Source organism: Carassius carassius, chromosome 3 (genome assembly GCF_963082965.1).
Source record: "Carassius carassius chromosome 3, fCarCar2.1, whole genome shotgun sequence".
Classification (NCBI taxonomy): domain Eukaryota; kingdom Metazoa; phylum Chordata; class Actinopteri; order Cypriniformes; family Cyprinidae; genus Carassius; species Carassius carassius.
The window spans coordinates 17797838-17817947 of NC_081757.1; positions in this window are offsets into that span (position 1 = coordinate 17797838).

Below are 20110 nucleotides of genomic sequence, written 5' to 3' on the forward strand. Positions count from 1 at the left end.
CCATGTAAACAGGTCAGGGGTGAGGACCGTTGGACATCCCGATACGTGGCAAAATTTGGAAGACAGTGATTATAAGGTGGAAATATTAGGCACTCATTTTTGATTGAGTTCAAATCCTGCTGGCTGATTGGGTGCAGAGCAGTATCCATTGCATTTTCTACTGGAAATCATCTCAGTTTAGACAAACTGGGTGAAAAGCGAGAGAGGAAAGCAGGGGGGGCAGTGGTCTGGGGAAACAGAAAGGTACATTCTGCTGTGCGTGATAATGAATGCTTTGTCAGGAAGAATCCATCAATGGTCACTAGGGGGAGGGAAATGTCAGGAAAAGTTATGGTTTGTTGGTTTTTTTAACTCGCGTGGTCTGCTATAGCAAAGTAGGCCTAATTCAGGAACAAAAACTGTCATGTTGTTGTACTTCATCTATTTGTAAAGCTGCCCGGCAGAATAGAGAGAAATATGGCGTTGCGACACGATTCACAATAAATTTAGGCCGTTTTAAAGACAAGTACCGCAACATTGCAGAGCTTAAATACATGCATAAATACAGACACATGCCTACGCTCAGACTGCTATCCATTCGATTCATCACATAGGTTTCTCTGAAGAAGAGAGTTTAGATGTGAATGTTGCCACAATTTCCAGGCCTGTACTGATCTTTTGCTTTCTATTTCTCTTCGTTGTTGTTGGCATCTCTTACAGTTTCTCGTATTAACCTCTTTAGCTGTTGAAGTATGGCAACTCCTGACACTCCTCATCTTTACTACAGACAAAGCTGTAACTGTCAGTCTTTCTCTTTCTCATTCTCTTCCTCTCTCGTACCCCTAGGCTATCATTCTTTATGTGTGTAGTTGTGTTAGCATTTGGAGAGCTCTCATCTCTTTAGCTGTTTTCTTGTTTAGCTAGCCTACATTCTCCTGCTATGTAAACCCAAGAAATTCCTCATGAAGTTCACAGGGGTCATTGGTGCTGTTTAGCCTGGGGAAGAAAAAGACGAAAGAAATAACAGAGTGAAAATTTTCACTGCAGCTTTTCAGATTAGAGGACAAATACATGGAGAGAGGAAAAGAAATCAAACCCTGGCAGGCTGAGTCTAACCTGTCATGCCATAAGAATGCTCTGTTGACTTGTCTGAGTAGGTCTGGGCAACGGCGCGGCGCTAACAAGCATGGCCATAGCCAGGATTTGAAAATTATTGAGGTTAGGCAGTGGGGGGTTGGGTTGGTGCATGTTTGTGAAAGATGTTTTCTCTGTTTTGGAGGATGTGATTATTTTTCAATCGTAACCTATTTCTTGCATACAAAAGTTGTTAATACTTTATTATATTTAAGGGTGGATAATTTTATCAGTTGTTTATTTTTCTTCCAACAATACATAACTACAATAACTTCGTCTAGTGCTCTTTTGAAAGCTTATAGCATGATCTGTGAAAATTTAACTATAAAGAATGAGATAGAATAGACTTCTTCATGGCTAGTTTTGGCATATTTCATTTAATTCTGTAACCTACTTGTTCTACAGATCTGTGTGTACTAGTGTTACATGCTACTGCTTTTGACAGCATTGATAATGTTTATGTCGGATAATATCATGATAATTTTTGCGTTTCCCTTACAGAATGTCATATGTTAGCAAAAACCTGTCCATGGGCTTTTTTGATTGCTGTCAATTAAGTGCCGGCGATGAAGTGTTGCCAGATATTGCTACTAAAACAAACAAAAAAATAAATAAAAATACAAAAAAATTATTTCAATCTTTTGCCAATAAGATAAAGATATCGCTGACTCTAAATTGTAACTTCCTAATTTATTATCTTTCTTATGTGTTATTAAGTGGAAAAGAAAAGTCCAAAAACACTTATAATAGCTGGATCTGGCAAGGTTGCATTTGCGCCCTCACTCTCAACTCTCTGAAGCCTTGTTCACGTCACTCTGCCGTCTCAGCGTCACGCAGCGATCATTTTCATACCAGGCATGTTAAACATTACTGCAAACTGTCTAAACTTAATTATACATGTCATGCGGAAATTCATAGGAGGAGTTTAACAGCAAATTAGTCATTCAGAGAACAAATTTTATATTTGAACATGAAAAACTTACAAGACTATCTCACTGCAAGAGGAGAGGGGAAGAGAGAGAACTGTGGAGTAGTTGTTCCCAGGAATGAAACTGATTTACACTCAGCGATGTGTGAAATGACACTGGCAGATGACACAGCTGTTGTGTTGTTTCACAACATAAGAACACAGCACTATTTTAAAAGCACTCATCAACACCATAACTGAGAGAAACAGCTTCTTTTATGTTATCAGTCAAAAGAAAATTAGACTGCCAGCTGTATCTGTTATTATAGTACAGAATTGATTTATAGCTAGAGCCGAAAGTGGAGAAAAAAACGGTGTGTCTGTGTGAATGTGATTGTGTGAAAGTGTGTAACCCTCATGTTTGGGGTCTAAGAGACCCTGAGGCTATTTAATAGCTCTGAAACATACTTAACATTCCGGTTGGTACTTGATGATGTGTCTTCATCTTAACTATTGTAAAACAAAATTTCATTTTGCTGCCATATTTCAACTTTTCTTTGTGAACAATGTAACTTTATGTTTGGGGTCTAAAAGAGTGTATTGATCTTTACTTGATAACGTTCTCTGCTAATAAACACAATATAGAGATGCACTTCTGCACTGTAAGAAAAAAAAAACTCCTGATCTGCAAGGACATTATGTTTAACTCTAAATCACAACACAGTGCATAGCGTAATTCAAAGTACCCTTTTCAATCCCAGGAAAAATTGCTTCAAATGAATACTGTACATTGTCTCCTACCTCTAATGAATTTTATCTTCTTCTTGTCTTCTTTTTATTACATATTTTGATTTCTTTTGACCTCTGAATATAAATGTTAATCGAATATACATAACTCAATAACACGTCTGTTTTGTGGTAAATAGATTTTTGTGAGAGGTCAAGTTTGAAATTACACATGCATCTCTGCAGTCTCACAGACTCCAAATACAGAAACATAACAGAACATGGGGGGTTAAGGTTTTTACTTGAAGTTTTTGTGTAGTATCATTTATTTACACTTTTTTTTATGTATTTGTCATCTATTTATGTACATGTATTTGCATGTACGTTTTGTGGTATGGTATGTGTGGTGGTTAAGTGTAAGTAACTGGAAGTTTGCTGGTTAAGGCCCTGTAAGGAGAGAGCAATGAGCTATCACCATTGTGCCTTGAGCAAGTCACTTAACCCCAGGTTGATCCAGGGGGATTGTCCAGTCGCTTTGGATAGACACATCTGCTAAATGACTAATTATTAGTGCACAAGAGAGGAGAGTCAAGTCAAGTCACCTTTATTTATATAGCGCTTTAAACAAAATACATTGCGTCAAAGCAACTGAACAACATTCATTAGGAAAACAGTGTCAATAGTGCAAAATGATAGTTAAAGGCAGTTCATCATTGAATTCAGTGATGTCATCTCTGTTCAGTTTAAATAGTGTCAGTGCATTTATTTGCAATCAAGTCAACAATATCACTGTAGATGAAGTGACCCCAACTAAGCAAGCCAGAGGCGACAGCGGCAAGGAACCGAAACTCCATCGGTGACAGAATGGAGAAAAAAACCTTGGGAGAAACCAGGCTCAGTTGGGGGGGCAGTTCTCCTCTGACCAGACAAAACCAGTAGTTCAATTCCAGGCTGCAGCAAAGTCAGATTGTGCAGAAGAATCATCTGTTTCCTGTGGTCTTGTCCTGATGGTCGTCTGAGACAAGGTCTTTACAGGGGATCTGATTCTGGGGCTCTAGTTGTCCTGGTCTCCGCTGTCTTTCAGGGCAGTAGAGGCCCTTTCTAGGTGCTGATCCACCATCTGGTCTGGATACGTACTGGATCCGGGTGACTGCAGTGACCCTCTGATCTGGATACAGACTGGATCTGGTGGCTACGGTGACCTCGGACTAAGAGAGAAACAGACAAATATTAGCGTAGATGCCATTCTTCTAATGATGTAGCAAGTACATAGGGTGTTATGGGAAGTGTTCCCGGTTCCGGTTTACCTAATTAATGCAGCCTAAAAATCCTTTAACGGATTTGGATATTAAAAGCATATTAGTATGTTATGTGTAAGCCAAGAGATGGGTCTTTAATCTAGATTTAAACTGCAAGAGTGTGTCTGCCTCCCGAACAATGTTAGGTAGGTTATTCCAGAGTTTAGGCGCCAAATAGGAAAAGGATCTGCCGCCCGCAGTTGATTTTGATATTCTAGGTATTATCAAATTGCCTGAGTTTTGAGAACGTAGCGGACGTAGAGGATTATAATGTAAAAGGAGCTCATTCAAATACTGAGGTGCTGAACCATTCAGGGCTTTATAAGTAATAAGCAATATTTTAAAATCTATACGATGTTTGATAGGGAGCCAGTGCAGTGTTGACAGGACTGGGCTAATATGGTCATACTTCCTGGTTCTAGTAAGAACTCTTGCTGCTGCATTTTGGACTAGCTGTAGTTTGTTTACTAAGCGTGCAGAACAACCACCCAATAAAGCATTACAATAGTCTAACCTTGAGGTCATAAATGCATGGATTAACATTTCTGCATTTGACATTGAGAGCATAGGCCGTAATTTAGATATATTTTTGAGATGGAAAAATGCAGTTTTACAAATTCTAGAAACGTGGCTTTCTAAGGAAAGATTGCGATTGAATAGCACACCTAGGTTCCTAACTGATGACGAAGAATTGACAGAGCAACCATCAAGTCTTAAACAGTGTTCTAGGTTATTACAAGCAGAGTTTTTAGGTCCTATAATTAACACCTCTGTTTTTTCAGAATTTAGCAGTAAGAAATTACTCGTCTTCCAGTTTTTTTTATCGACTATGCATTCCATTAGTTTTTCAAATTGGTGTGTTTCACCGGGCCGCGAAGAAATATAGAGCTGAGTATCATCAGCATAACAGTGAAAGCTAACACCATGTTTCCTGATGATATCTCCCAAGGGTAACATATAAAGCGTGAAGAGTAGCGGCCCTAGTACTGAGCCTTGAGGTACTCCGTACCTCAAAGTCGTGGCCTAATGGTTAGAGAGTCGGACTCCCAATTGAAAGGTTGTGAGTTTGAGTCCCGGGCCGGCAGGAATTGTGGGTGGGGGGAGTGCATGTACAGTTCTCTCTCCACCTTCAATACCACGACTTAGGTGCCCTTGAGCAAGGCATTGAACCCCCAACTGCTCCCCGGGCGCCGCAGCATAAATGGCTGCCCACTGCTCCGGGTGTGTGCTCACAGTGTGTGTGTGTGTGTTCACTGCTCTGTGTGTGTGCATTTCAGATGGGTTAAATGCAGAGCACAAATTCTGAGTATGGGTCACCATACTTGGCTGAATGTCACTTCACTTCACTTCACTTAACTTCACTACTGCACTTGTGATCGATATGATACATCTTCATTTACTGCTACGAACTGATGGCGGTCATGTTAGTACGATTTAAACCATGCTAATGCACTTCCATTAATGCCAACAAAGTGTTCAAGTCTATGCAAAAGAATAGAGTCATTAGCCAGCTGTATCTAGATTTGTTTATGTCATGAGAGTCATTAACATGACATAAACAAATAAACATGTGAATCTTATGTAGGTGGGGAATGTATGCTGACAAACACATCTGTTGTGTGAAATCGAATCTTATTCTAAATCTAAGGAATCTAATTTTATTTGAGATAAAGTAGCATATAAGTGATTTTTAGAACTCAAGGGGCCAGATTTACTAAACAGGGCAATTTAGTGTTAGCGCAAAATTCCATAAAAGTGCCGATGGGAGGGGGAAATTCTGCAGGTGATTTATTGACAATGCTCAAATTAAAGAACAAAGATGCAGCCAAAACATTTCCATGATGTCCAGCACAATATACCTAGAACAGTGCAAATTACCATCCTGCTTTAAGACATGCTTTTTTGGAGCGTTAAATAATGGCGCAAAAAAAATGTAATTTGATGAGCACAGACATTTGTAAATCATGTTGCATGATTCATTTTAATGTTGCCAGTGGCAAAATAAATAAATAAATTGACACAGAATTAATGTTTTCAGATTTGCTAATTTATTTTTGTATTTTAATTCAATCTGTTGAAAATGATTGAATTGAATTCAATTGATTTTCTTGTCTGGTTGTGATCTTGAGAAATGTTAAATCAATAGTTTCAACAAATAACAGGTGATGTTTCAGTATCACTCGACTTACAAAAACAAAAATCAGATTCACCACATGGGGTCACTAAAACTGCGCTTTCACTCCAAATGGAGGTTTCAAATGAATAATCAAAAGAAAGTAAATAAGCAAAACTCAAATAATGTGTCAATTCTTCCAAATGTATAAATACTGATAATGTTAGGGCACACTTTTAGGGTGAAACAATGCTTGTTAAGACCACACAAACACGGCAGTGGCACCCTAAACAAACACAGACCTACTGTCAGCATTTCCATCATATTAATTAAACAATGCTTCATGGAAATCAAATATAAATGTACAATGGACATTGTACACGCACTTCAGATACGTTATGCACTTAGACATCACAATTAACACTTACCAAATTCTGTTTTACAGAGAATCCGGAACACTTGTCACGTGCAATATCACACAATCTCCGTTCATCCAAATCCCTAACCATAAAATACACATTGTACATACACGGGATTGAAACAAACTAACATCAGATTAAATGAATATCATCATATGTACATAAATGATGGATTTACCTTAGGATGACACACTATTGCCTTCTCTCATGCACTGCATAAACTGTCTGTCTCAATATCGCACTCTGAGTGCATCATCAATAGCAGTCGCTCTCTTAAAGGGGAAGTGCACTACTTGCGTACCCCATACTCTAACACCACCCGGTTACATTCTCCCCTGCCGACCTGTCAACGTCCTCGGTGACAGTGTAAGAATTTCTCAGCTCTTAGACTGCTTCACTAAAGAACACAGTTCCCAAATTGGCTATCATCTGAGAAACAGCACTATGACTAAGGGCTGATCTAGGCTCATGGTGTGGATTTGAATGTTGACCCACATTAGATCTGGTACTCCTTCGAGGTGGGTGCAAACTAGAAACCCCACTTTGCTCTTGAGACCCTTCCCCAAGTTCTATACTGGCCGGAATTGTCGGATCAACAGGTGATTCCTCTGAAACTCCCATCTCATTTTAAGCTTCAGTGCATGTGAGACTTTCATCAACATTTGGACCAGTACATTCCAAGAGCACTACACCTTCCCCCAAACTCTCATCGTCCACATCCCCTGATGAAACCTCATCCACATCCCAATTAGGCTCAGAACACCATTTGGGGACCACTGAATCAGGGATGTCCACACATGGTCTGAGATCCAACCGATTCACTCTCCTGATGGGGCCTCCTTCCAACGGTTCAACAGTATGTGTTGTCCCTTGAATCTCTATCACCCGATATTGGGTCGGATGTTAGGCATCCTGCAACTGAGGGTCCACACCGAACATCAGATAGAAAGGAGAGTACCCTGTTGTTGAATGCGGGGTAACGTTGTATGCATAGACCAGTTCTGCCAAATGTTCAGGCCACTGCCTTTTGGCCTCAGGAGGGAGTGTTCGAAGCAGCTCATGAAGAGTGCGATTGAAACGCTCGCACTGGGCATTTCCTGTAGGATGATGGGGGGTGGCACGGCTCTTCTTAACCCCAGCTTGCACAATTCTGCAATCACCTCGGTTTCGAAATTGCACCCCTGGTCGGAATTTAGCCGTTCCGGAACACCAAATTTCATGAACCACTCCCTCAAGAGAACTTTAGCTGTGGTGTTAGCCTTCTGGTCCCGCGTCGCAAAAGCTTGTGTGAACTTGGTGAACACATCAGTGACTACTAAGACATTCTCCCTTCCATCAGTTGCTGGTTCCAGCAAAGTGAAATCCAATGCCACCACTTCTAGAGGCCGGCTGGCAAGGAATGAACTCATGGGTGGATGCACTTTAGGCTGAGGCATTTTCATAAGAATGCATCGCTGGCAATTCTTAATCCACTGCTCAACAACTCCATGCATTCCAACCCATTAACATCTTCGCTTCAGCAGCTGCAGGGTTCTTTCAATCCCCTGGTGCCCCATCCCACCATGTACACTCTCCAGCACCTGGGTTCTTAAACAGGCTGGGTCTAACAATTGGAAGCACTCCCCATGGCGCACATCCTCCACTACCCGATAAAACAATCCCTCCTTTTCCCTTAATCTGGTCCACTGCTTCATCAATGATTGCACGGATTTAGACAGGATCTTCACCTCCAACCCTGCAGGTTTACTTTTCTGATCCAAAAAGATCCTGAACTCCTTCAACACTGGATCTTGATTCTGAAATGTGGCCAATTGCTATTTAGAATAGCCGGGCCAAATTGGAGTACTCCCCTGTGCTTCCATGGAAGCCAGCCCACCGGCTTCCACAGCACGCATCTGCCAGACTTAGCACCTCTCTATCCCTGCTTGGACTAATTCTGCATCAAGAGCAATCCCACGTCAGACCTGGCTACAAATAGTCACACAGTTGTCATATTCAGCATCTTCCAGGTCTACCGCGGGCTCCCCTGCCAAGGGCGGCCTAGACAAGGCATCTGCGGCATGATTACAACGACCCGGTCGATATTGGACATCAAAATCAAATGCTGCTAGCTGCGCCACCCACCTTTGTTCGAGGGCTCCTAGCTTGGCGGTGTTTAGGTGACATAATAGGTTATTATCGGTGATGCCTGTAAATTTGGAACCCAGCAAATAGCTCCGAAATGTTTCAGTTACTGCCCACTTGAGACTCAGCAGCAGTGAAATCAGCAAATCGAGCACAGGCGCACTAGTTAGTTTCTCCTTCAAAACATCAAAGGATGCCTGACACTCAGGACTCCACCCATTGATCACCTTTTGGTCAACTTTAGCTGGAGGTCCCTCATTCAGACATTGATTGACTAAATCATGCAGCGGCCCTGCGATTTTTGAGAAGCCAGGGACAAATCTTCTATAATACCCACTGAACCCAAGGAACGACCTAAGAGCTTTCAGAGTAGTGGGTACTGGCCACTGCTTCACAGCAGAGATCTTGTTAGGGTCGGTTGCTATACCCTTTGCGGATACCTGGTGCCCCAAAAATGTCACGGTAGGCTGTAGGAAATGATATTTTCCTATTTTGACTTTAAGTCCAGTCTCCTGTAGCCTTGTTAAAACAGTCTGCAACCTCTCCAAATGCTCAGGAAATGTTCTGGAGAACACCAAAATGTCATCCAAATACACAAGCATAATCTGGAAGATTAGATCATTCATTGTTGTTTGCATTAATCTTTGAAAAGTTGCAGGCCCATTACACACCCCCATCGGCATTCTTAGATGTTGATACAGCCCAAAGGGCATGGTAAAGGCCGTCTTGTGCCGATCCTTTTCTGCTACAGCCAGCTGGTGATATCCACTGGCCAGGTCGATACTCGAGAAGAACTGGGCACCTCGTAGCACATCAAAACTCTCATCCACTCGTGGCAGTGGAAATGCGTCACGCTTAGTTTTCAGATTTAGCTTGCGGTAGTCGACACACAACCTAATACTACCATCAGCCTTTCTCACTAGCACCACTGGGGATGCATAGGCGCTTGAACTCTCTTGGATAACACCCTTTCTCACCAGTTTTGCTATATGCTCCTTGGCCTCTCTGTATTGGTTCGGTGGAATTCTACGATACAGCAGGTTAACAGGCAAATCGTCCACTAAATTATTTTCATGTTTTACTCTGTTTGTGAACCCGATCCTCATCCCTCATGGCAAACACATGAGCATATTCAGTGAGTAATGCTTTCAACTCGGCTTGCTGTTCAACCATACCTCCAATGTCAAGCTGAGACACTACTTTTGACCACAGCTCTTGATTTGATGGTGACTTGGCCCCCAGAGAAATCTCTTCGGCATTAACAGAAATGCGATGGAATGTTACCTCGTGTCCTGGATCATTATCCACCAGCTCTACTTGTGACAGGACACTGATGCGAGTCCTGGGGTGCAACCACACATCCTCATTAGACATGTTAAGAACTTGAACTGGGCCCTCATTATGGTGGGAGCTTACTATTGTTGGCATAACCAGCAAACCCCCTGGCAGCGGTAGGTGTGTTGGCTCTAGCAGCCACTGGCTTTCACCTTTAGCACTCACCAGCCATCCTTTTGCCATTACCATAGTTATGGAGGCTGCTGGCACATGAATGACACTCCTCCCTGCTACACAGGCCACCCGACTTTTATGGACATCACAGGTCTGTGTATGCTGGAGTATGTTCCTCCAATCAGTCTCTAGCCCCTCTTGCAATGGAGCCTCGAACTCAGACCGCACTATCTGCCTGAACCGACTTATGATGTTCATTCCTACAATACAAGAAACAGCCTTTGAGGAGAGAGAATGATCCTGTACCACTAAGAAACCACATTTTGGGATCTTTCTGCCCATAGTCTCTATTTCCAGCTCAAGATATCCCAAGTACGGGATGTCCAGTCCGTTGGCGGCAGTGAGCTTGAGCCATCCAGCAGTTGAAAGCATGTCTTCATCATCACCTCCCAAATGCTGTCGGAAGAAACTTTCTGATATTGTACTAACTTGGCTGCCTGTGTCCAAGAGACATGATACTTCTACACCAAGAACCTTAATATCTACTTGGGGGCATGTTCCCACTGCCTGCTTCAGCAGTTCTTCTTGACTTGAGTCTATAGGCTGCCCCGGATTGCTCGACTCACAGCAACCGGGGAGTCACATTTCCCGATTCGTTGGGAAGGGCTGCCGTTTTTTAGTGCCGCGTTTTTGGGGGCAGTTCCTTGCAATATGCCCTGACTCCTGACATTTTAGACATATGGACTGTCCATCCTCCATAAACCGTAACTGGACTCTTGTGTTATTTGTCCTCAGACTCCCAACCCCCTGTTGTGGTGTCAGTAAGCCTTTAACAGCCTGTGTTAACTCAAGGATCTGCCTCCCCTGTTCAGTGACTACATCCATTACCTGTGGATTAAAGTGACTGGGTTGTGGCCCACGGCTTTGTTTTCTGCACACTGTGCACTCTCACTGAAGGAGCCATAAGTAACACTTAGACTTTTAGGAGTACTAACCCTCCCCGACTGCTCCTCCCAGCCCCAGAGGTAAGCTTCATCCCTCACCTCTACCATAGAAGACTCAGGTTTCTCCCTTACATACCGTCGAAGTTCTCGTCTGAGTGAAGGGTCTCGGATGCCCTCTACAAACTGGTCTCTTAACATTATCCTTTCATATCCCACAGCCTCTGGTGCACACTTAGTAATTCGACCTAAAGCTTGGGCTAGTGCATGAGAGAAATCACGGACATCCTCCCCCTCTTTTTGCTTACGACTATAAACGTCCTATAGAAGCTGAGCACTGCTGCGTCTATCAGTGAAAGACTCTCTAAGATAAGTAAGTACATCAGTGGCTACATCAGTGTCTACATCTCGTCGCAGACGAACCTCTTCTAATGCAGAGCCTCTCAACAAAGAAATAACAAAATCACATTCGTCATCTGGTGTCAGGTTTCGGGCCCTTAAAGCACGCTCAACCTCTTCCACAAACTCATCTACTGTTCTTCCATCTTTTTCAATGTTCCCTGTGAATGGGCTGATGTAACGTTCACGGGGTACATAAACATAAGTCTTGTTAAGCTCCGTCACGTCCTGGCCAACCACGCACCGTCTCTGTGTCAAGCCCTCAGCACCGCCGTCACTGGCTCCTTCCACACAGGAGGCTCCTCTTCCCCACTACCGTGTTTGCTCACCCGTGTGCCACTAAAACTTAACCGTCACTGGCAAAATTAAAATGTGAAAGACCCCACTCCTGGTACCAAGTTTTGTTGCCAGTTAACAAAATAAATAAATTGACACAGAATTAATGTTTTCAGATTTGCTAATTTATTTTTGTATTTTAATTCAATCTGTTGTATTGATTTTCTTGTCTGGTTGTGATCTTGAGAAATGTTAAATCAATAGTTCAACAAATAACAGCTGATGTTTCAATATCACTCTATTTACAAAAACAAAAAACAGATTCACCACACAGGGTCACTAAAACTGAGCTTTCACTCCAAACGGAGGTTTCAAATGAATATTCCAAAGAAAGTAAATAAGCAAAACTCAAATAATGTGTCAATTCTTCCAAATGTATAAATACTGATAATGTTAGTGCACACTTTTAGGGTGAAACAATGCTTGTTGTAAAGAAAACAGGTCAATATAGTTCAAAGGGAATCATTTAAGATTTTAAAGGGAATTTGAACAGAATCACTGTTTCATGGCTGATCACTGAGACGCCCTGCGATTCACATAAACGCACGCACTCACACATTCACACAAGTTGCAGGAAGATTGAAAGTTAGGGAAAGATGAGTTTAAGAGAATGGAAATGTGGATTCCCAAGTTGATAGCAATACGTTAAATTGCATAAACATGAACAACCATCAATCACTTAATTAACCCTCGCATTGAGTAAAATTATATTAGCTACACCAGCACAAATGTCTGAAGGGACATTGTCTGTGTAAAGTTGTCACTGATTGGCTGGAAGTTCAGTAGTCGTTGAAGTGACGTCTTGAGAAGGCCGTGGTTGGACGTTGGCTGAAGATGGAGTTGTGTGGCTGGTTGAAGTTGAAGGGGCACCCGAGGTCAGGCGTCGGAGACTCGACGTTACAAAACTTAACTCAGAACACGAAACTCTCAAACGGAAAAGAAAAGAAGTAAGTTTGACGAGACTATGTGGTGTTTCTTCTCATCGTGGCTAAGTAGCAGCAGGCGTGCAGGCTAAAGCACGCTGGAACCGCGCTCAAAGAACAGTGATGACAAACAGCATGGCTAAAAGCTAAAGCTAAGACGCAAAGCTAAAAGCAGACACGACTAATAGATTTTATGGTGTCCTGTGTATTTAAACTGGCCTGTTGGCCACACCTCAAAAATTGTCTTGACCAATCAGATATAGTCTTGGCTCGGGGTTATCATGAATCATATGTTTATCTTACCAAGCATGTGGTCCGAATTTTCCCGCTCTTGCAGGGTATAATTTTGGACATGATTCCTATAACATATTTATGATACATTTGAGAAATAGTTGATTGTCAGGACTATTTCAAGCAAGCAGTGTCCATCACAAACATACTGTAACCGTCAGAGTATTCGCTGTCCTGTTGAAGTTTGTCCCTCTGCAGCTACGGTAGTCCTCTGACGTCACCCAGCTAGCCGTGAGTGGCTAAACAACTCATTTGCGTCTAGGTCAGTTCCTATAAAATAGTCTGCACTGTTGGGCTTAGAGAGATTCTCTGGTGTTCAGATACATTTTGTTACTGCTTGGGTATGTGGTTTTCCTGTGCAACGAAGGTATGGTAAATGTTTATATGATGTAGCAAGCTAAGCATTTATATTGTATCTAATACTGGGCTATTGGAAAATAGGTGTTTGACTGATTGCCAGATGCTTCCGGGTAATCGTGCTGTGTATTACTGAAGGTATTATTTGTGCATTTTACTGATAATCATAACGTGGGTGTCATTGCTGGGACATGCATTTTAATGAGCACATTTGCGCACAGGTCTTGGGCAATGCACCTGCCAGGTAGCTGTACCGCAACTAAGCAGCAACATTAAGAAGGTAAATGTTTGTTTATTGTGTTACGGGTAGATCCAGTGTGTTAGGACTAAAAGCATTGAACACATGTAAAAGGAGTCTGATTGTGTTGCCCGGACGTAATGCATGACTGTGTTTTATTGTCAACTCTTAATATAAATGTATTTGATGAATATGCTGTGTGTAACAACTGTTATGTAGGATTGTGAAGACTGGCGCAAAGGGCTGTTTTTCCGCTGTGTCAGTTCGTATGTCTACATTGAGATTGCTCCTGCTGCTTTGCCTTGCCCAAATTAAGTTTTATAGATATCTTTTCTTTTCTTTTTTATTGTGGTTATTTTGCTGTAGCCTCCGTCTACATATCTGTCCGACTGATATGGTATTGGCTGTACTAGTGGTGTATAGTTTTACATTCTCTATCCACTCTGGTAGTGATAACTTTCTTGTAATTTTCTTCCTTTTTCTAGAGTACTAGAGTAGCTACTCATAAGAGAGGTTCCTGGTTCCGTCCTCGCGCACTGCACCACGTATTGTAGTGGTAATCTGCGCTTCACAATATTGATTGAATCATTGGCTTGTAGTGGTTGTGCCTGCCTGTGTGTGTGTGTGTGTGTGTGCACGTGATTGTGGGCTACAGTATCCAGAGCACGGGCGGTGAACGTCACGCGTATCCCGGACAGGTAACCTGCCTTGACAGTGAATCAGTATTTTCTAATTAAATTGTTAATCGTATTGTCTCTTGTAACAGCCAATACCAGGTCTAGTCTCTCGTTTTAATACTGTGCCTCCAGTATGACGATGTGACTCTTGTATTATACTATTGTACAATAAAGTTTTGTTATTATTTTTATATTGATAGCACGTCTCTGTTCAGTTCATCTTTGGTGTATTGCTACGAACCTGCTTGCCTTCGATTAGATAATTAGCAGTTAATGTGCAAAGTATATCCTGGTGTGAGAGGCACCAGGTGGCGTAGTCAAGAACCTTTAAATCTAGATCTGGTCAAAGATATATCGGGTCACAAAGTGGCATAGTCGGCAGGATCCTTGCACACAGAGACGTGTCTTTTTTTCTTCTCTTTCTTTTTTCCTTTTTTTTGTCTATGTATACTTTGATTTTCAAGGCATAGTAATAGGTTAAGGGCAAAGCAGCAGTGAGCACGGTGTGGGACTTAAAGGAGCAGTGGGAGGGCCACTGACTACCCCCCGCCTCTCCTGTAACGTGGGCATTACTCTGCTGCAGTAATGGATGAAGTTGAACAGCTGAGAGAACAGATCCGTCAGCTGCAGGCAGACAATGGCCGCCTGCAGCAGCAGCAACCACCGCCGCCTCAGCCGGACAATTCTGCCAACCCAGCTTCCCACGAACGGTTGATTTATCTTCCTAGGGAACGGAAGTGTCCTGTATTTCGGGGTAGGGTGGGTATTGACATTGTTGAGTGGGTGGAAGAGGTGGAGGTTTGTGCGCGTACTAGACATTTGGGTGCACTTGACAAAGCTTACTTTATGTTTGATCATCTGGATGGGGAGGCTAAAGATGAGATTCGCTATAGGCCAAGGGCAGATCGGGAAAACCCGGAAAGGATTGCAAATATTCTCAAAGAACTTTATGGGTGTTCCCAGTCTTATGTTGCCTTACAAGAAAGTTTTTTTTCTAGAAAACAATTAGATGGTGAATCTTTACAAGAATACTCACATGCTCTCTTTTCTTTGATGGATAAAGTTAAACAGGTCTCCCCTGACTCAGTACCCCAGTTTGACATGCTGCTCCGTGACCAGTTTGCAGAGCACGTTATTGACTCGGATCTTCGCAGGGAATTGAAGAGACTTGTCCGTCAGACCCCAGGGATGTCCATGCTGGAAGTGCGTGCTGCTGCCATCCGGTGGGAGTGTGAGGGCAGGCCCAGTGACTTTAATAGGGGTAGGAGTCATTCAGTTCCCTCTCTTTGTGCTCTGCAGTACTCCAAAACTCAGCCAGGCAGAGCCTCATCGCCCGTTAGTATGGCAAGTTCAGAAATGGCAGAGCTGCGCTCCATGTTGCTGAAGCAACAAGAACAGATCAACCACTTAACTAGTGCCTTAACTACTTTACAGGGAGTAGCTCGCCCAGCCTACCCCAGTCACCCCCCTCTAGTTAGTCGGCCGTCAACTGTTATTTGTAGGCGATGCTTAAAGCCTGGTCACTACGCTCGAGAGTGTAACAATGAGAGAGTAGTAGCTCCTAATCGCATCCCCCAGGCCCAAGCTCAGGCTAATGTTGTCTCAGTTTCTCAGTCGGAAAACTAGCTCCCTTCAGTGTGCAGAGCCACACGCTGAGAGGGGATGGTAGCGGCTCTCAGAATCAGGACAATTTTAGTCACCCTGTAACCTCCCTTGTCGCTCAGTGCCCGAAGGTAGCTGTGAGAGTAGGGGGAGTAGTGGTCAGTTGTCTTTTAGACACAGGGTCTATGGTATCTACCTTGGTGGAGAGTTTCTTTGTGCAACATTTCAAGGATAAACTTCGACAGTGTAATTGGTTGCAGCTTCGGGCTGCAAATGGTCTAGACATACCCTATATCGGGTATGCTGAGCTAACAGTTGAAGTATTAGGGAAGGTAATCCCCCAAAGAGGTTGGCTAGTGGTTAAAGATCCCCCAGGTCAGCCAACCCCTCCACTTGTGCCGGGTGTGCTTGGAATGAATGTTATTCAAGAATGTTATGCTGAACTGTTTGGCCAACATGGTTCTTCTTTGTTTGATCTCCCACCGGTAGTTCATGCTTTACTCCCATGGCGGCACGCCTTGCAGCATTGTCATCGGGTCCAGCTCAGCTCTCTCCCACCCAAAATGGGTGTAGCTAAAGTTAGAGGTAGAAGGCCCATTCATATACCAGGAGGCACTGTAAAATTGGTGGCAGCCACCTGCTCCCCTCACTTTTGTGATGCTCCTGCTGTCCTGTTGGAACCGACTAGCGGCTCTTTACCTAGTGGTCTCCTAGTTTCGCCTGCGCTAGTGCGCGTAGAACAAGGTACAGCTTTTATCCCTGTAGTCAATGTGGGGTTTACACGTGCTATATTATACCCCCGCCAGTCACTAGGGTTACTGGTTCACGCTACTGTTGAGGGCCTTCCTGTGGGCATTTCTGAAGACCAACCAGAAATAGAGGCTGTTGTGGCTAGCATGCAGGTTCCTAATGGGGAAGTCAGGCCTAAGTCAGTGAGGGAGCAGATACAGGCCCTTGATTTGTCAGTGCTAGTGGAGGCTGAGCAAGAACAGATAAGGGCATTCTTGTTAAAACATGAGTCAGTGTTCTCTGCTTTTGAGGGTGACCTTGGCTGTACTAATCTTATCTCTCATGATATAACTCTGCTAGATGACCAACCAGTTAGGCAACGTTACAGGCGTCTCCCCCCTTCTGATTATGATGCTGTTAAGGCCCACCTGCGACAGTTACTAGACAGCCAGGTCATACGAGAAAGTAGTAGCCCCTATGCCTCTCCCATTGTGATTGTGCGGAAGAAATGTGGTGGCCTGCGTATGTGTGTTGATTACAGACAGCTCAACAGCAGGACCAGAAAGGATGCCTTCCCCCTCCCCCGCATCGAGGAGTCTTTGGATGCACTATCGGGGGCTCAGTGGTTCTCCACGCTGGACCTGGCTAGCGGGTATAACCAGGTACCTGTGACCGAACAAGACCGTCCAAAGACTGCCTTTTGTACGCCTTTTGGGTTATTTGAATTTAACCGTATGGCCTTTGGACTGTGTAACGCTCCAAGCACTTTTCAACGACTGATGGAGAGAATGTTTGGAGCACAGCATTGCCAGTCCCTTTTACTATATCTGGACGATATAATTGTTTTTTCTTCTAGTGTCGAAGATCATATACACCGTCTGGATCTAGTGTTGAGCCGTCTACGGAAAGAAGGTCTGAAAGCAAAGCTGGAGAAATGCTGTTTTTTCCAGAAGGAAGTCCAGTATCTGGGCCACCTTGTCTCCCGCGAAGGTGTATCCACTGACCCAGCCAAGGTGTCCGCAGTGGCTAAGTGGCCCCGTCCCACCACCGTGTCCGACTTGAGGTCTTTCCTTGGTTTTGCGGGTTATTACAGGCGATTTGTGGAGGGCTTTTCCAAGCTGGCAGCTCCTTTAAACCGCCTGGGGGCACAGCTTGGCGGTACTAAGACCCGGAAGGGCCAAGGGCCACGGCTTGATGGAGTGTGGACAGATGTCTGTGAGAACAGCTTCCAGGCCTTGAAGCAGAGGTTGGTGAGTGCCCCCACTTTGGCGTTCGCTGATTTTAACTTACCTTTTATTCTAGAGGTGGATGCTAGCCACATTGGTCTCGGAGCAGTTCTCTCGCAGGAGCAGCAAGGAAAGATCCGGCCAATCGCCTATGCTAGTCGTAGTCTCAGTCCATCAGAAAAGAACTACAGTTCGATGAAGCTGGAGTTCCTTGGAATGAAGTGGGCCATGACCGACAAGTTTCGGGAATATCTGTGGGGCCAACAATGCACTGTTTGGACGGACAATAATCCCCTGAGCCATCTGGGGACTGCCAAGCTGGGAGCGACTGAACAGCGGTGGGAGGCCGAGCTGGCTGCTTTCAATTACATCATCCGTTATAGGCCTGGTCGTACTAACAGGAATGCAGATGCCCTCTCCCGACAACCTGCAGCACCACTGGGACAGACCATAGAGTCCTCCACACTAGGGACAGCTATACCAGTTCTTGTACAACAAACGACCAGATGTCAAGATCCACCACTGGCAATCCAGATGGCTGTCTCGGCCTTCCCCTCCCGCACCCTCGAGGAGTTAAGAAGGTTACAAGCAGCAGACCCCACTATCGGGGCCTTTCTGCCATTTTGGTTGGCACAGGGTCTGCCCGACCCGTCAGTGCGTAGGAAATTGCCGGGCCCTATCCGTGTGCTGCTGCAACAATAGGACCGTGTTGTGGGAGCCGATGGACTGCTCTATCGCCGAACATTCCGTCCAGATGGGGGTGAAGAGGTGCGTCAGCTCTTGTTGCCTGCATGCCTAAAGGAGGAAGTCCTACAGCAGCTCCACAACGACCATGGCCACCAGGGAGTTGAACGTACCACAGAGCTGATAAGATTGCGGTGCTATTGGCCAGGGATGGGGGAAGATATAAAGCAGTGGTGTCAGAACTGCGAGCGGTGTACCCTTGCGAAGTCTTCGCAACTCCGACCCCATGCACCCATGGGGCACCTCCTGGCATCTCGTCCAAACCAGATATTGGCTGTGGATTTCACCTTCCTGGAGCCTGCAATGGATGGTAGAGAGCAAGTGTTGATCATGACGGATGTTTTTACTAAATTCACACAGGCCGTGCCCACTAGGGACCAGAAGGCAACAACTGTGGCCAATGTGCTCATCCGGGAGTGGTTCTTTCGTTTTGGGGTCCCAGCTCGCCTACATTCTGATCAGGGACGCAGCTTTGAGAATGCCATCATCTACCAGTTGTGTGCCCTGTACGGTATCCAGAAGACCCGGACCACCCCTTATCACCCTCAGGGCAACGGCCAGTGTGAGCGTTTCAACCGCACGATGCACGATCTGCTCCGTACTCTGCCCATGGATTTGAAGCGCCGCTGGCCAGAGCACCTACCCCAATTAGTGTTTAGTTACAACACTGCTGTTCATCAGACAACTGGCGACTCACCGTATTACCTTATGTTCGGGCAAGACCCCCAGTTACCGGTGGACTTCCTGCTTGGCAGGGTACAAGAGCCTGGACACGGGCATGTGTGTGAATGGGTCCAAGAGCACCAGCGGCGCCTTAATGTGGCCTTCCAGAATGCCAAGGAGCGTATGCAAGCTGCTGCTTCCAAGAGAAAAGAACGGCATGACCAGAAAATCCGGAGTGAGCCACTGGTAGAAGGACAGCACGTCTACATCAGAGACCATACAACGAGGGGCCGTTCGAAGATCCAAGATGCCTGGGGCGCCACAATACATCAGGTCATCCGTGCACCCCCACTTGGTGGGGTGGTATATTCCGTGGCCCCAACAGAGGACCTAAGCAAAGTACGACAATTACATCGAACCATGCTAAAGCCTGCCCACTTGGATCAGGACCCACAAACACCCAACAGGCCGGTGGAACTGCAGGGGGAAACAAGCCAGTCAGCAGATGGTGACACCCCTGGCCGATGGGTTCTTGTCCGCTCTCGGGAAGAGGTTCCACCTATCCAGCTTGCCACCACTCTTCCAGTGGATGCCCCCAGGCTGGCTTTGCCTGATTCCCCGCATGTCGCCCCCATCACGGACGAGACACTAGCTGGCTCAGTGGCACCCCGGAGAACAGCTCGGACTACTGCAGGAAGACACGCCAACCTACACCACCTCCCAGTGCCAGTGGTGAGTAGGGCAGATGGGGCTACTAACTCTCAAGTACTTGGGTCTAGCGGTAAAGTGACAACGGTTTTCCGTCCTTGGTATTAGGTTACCCCCTTGCATTTTG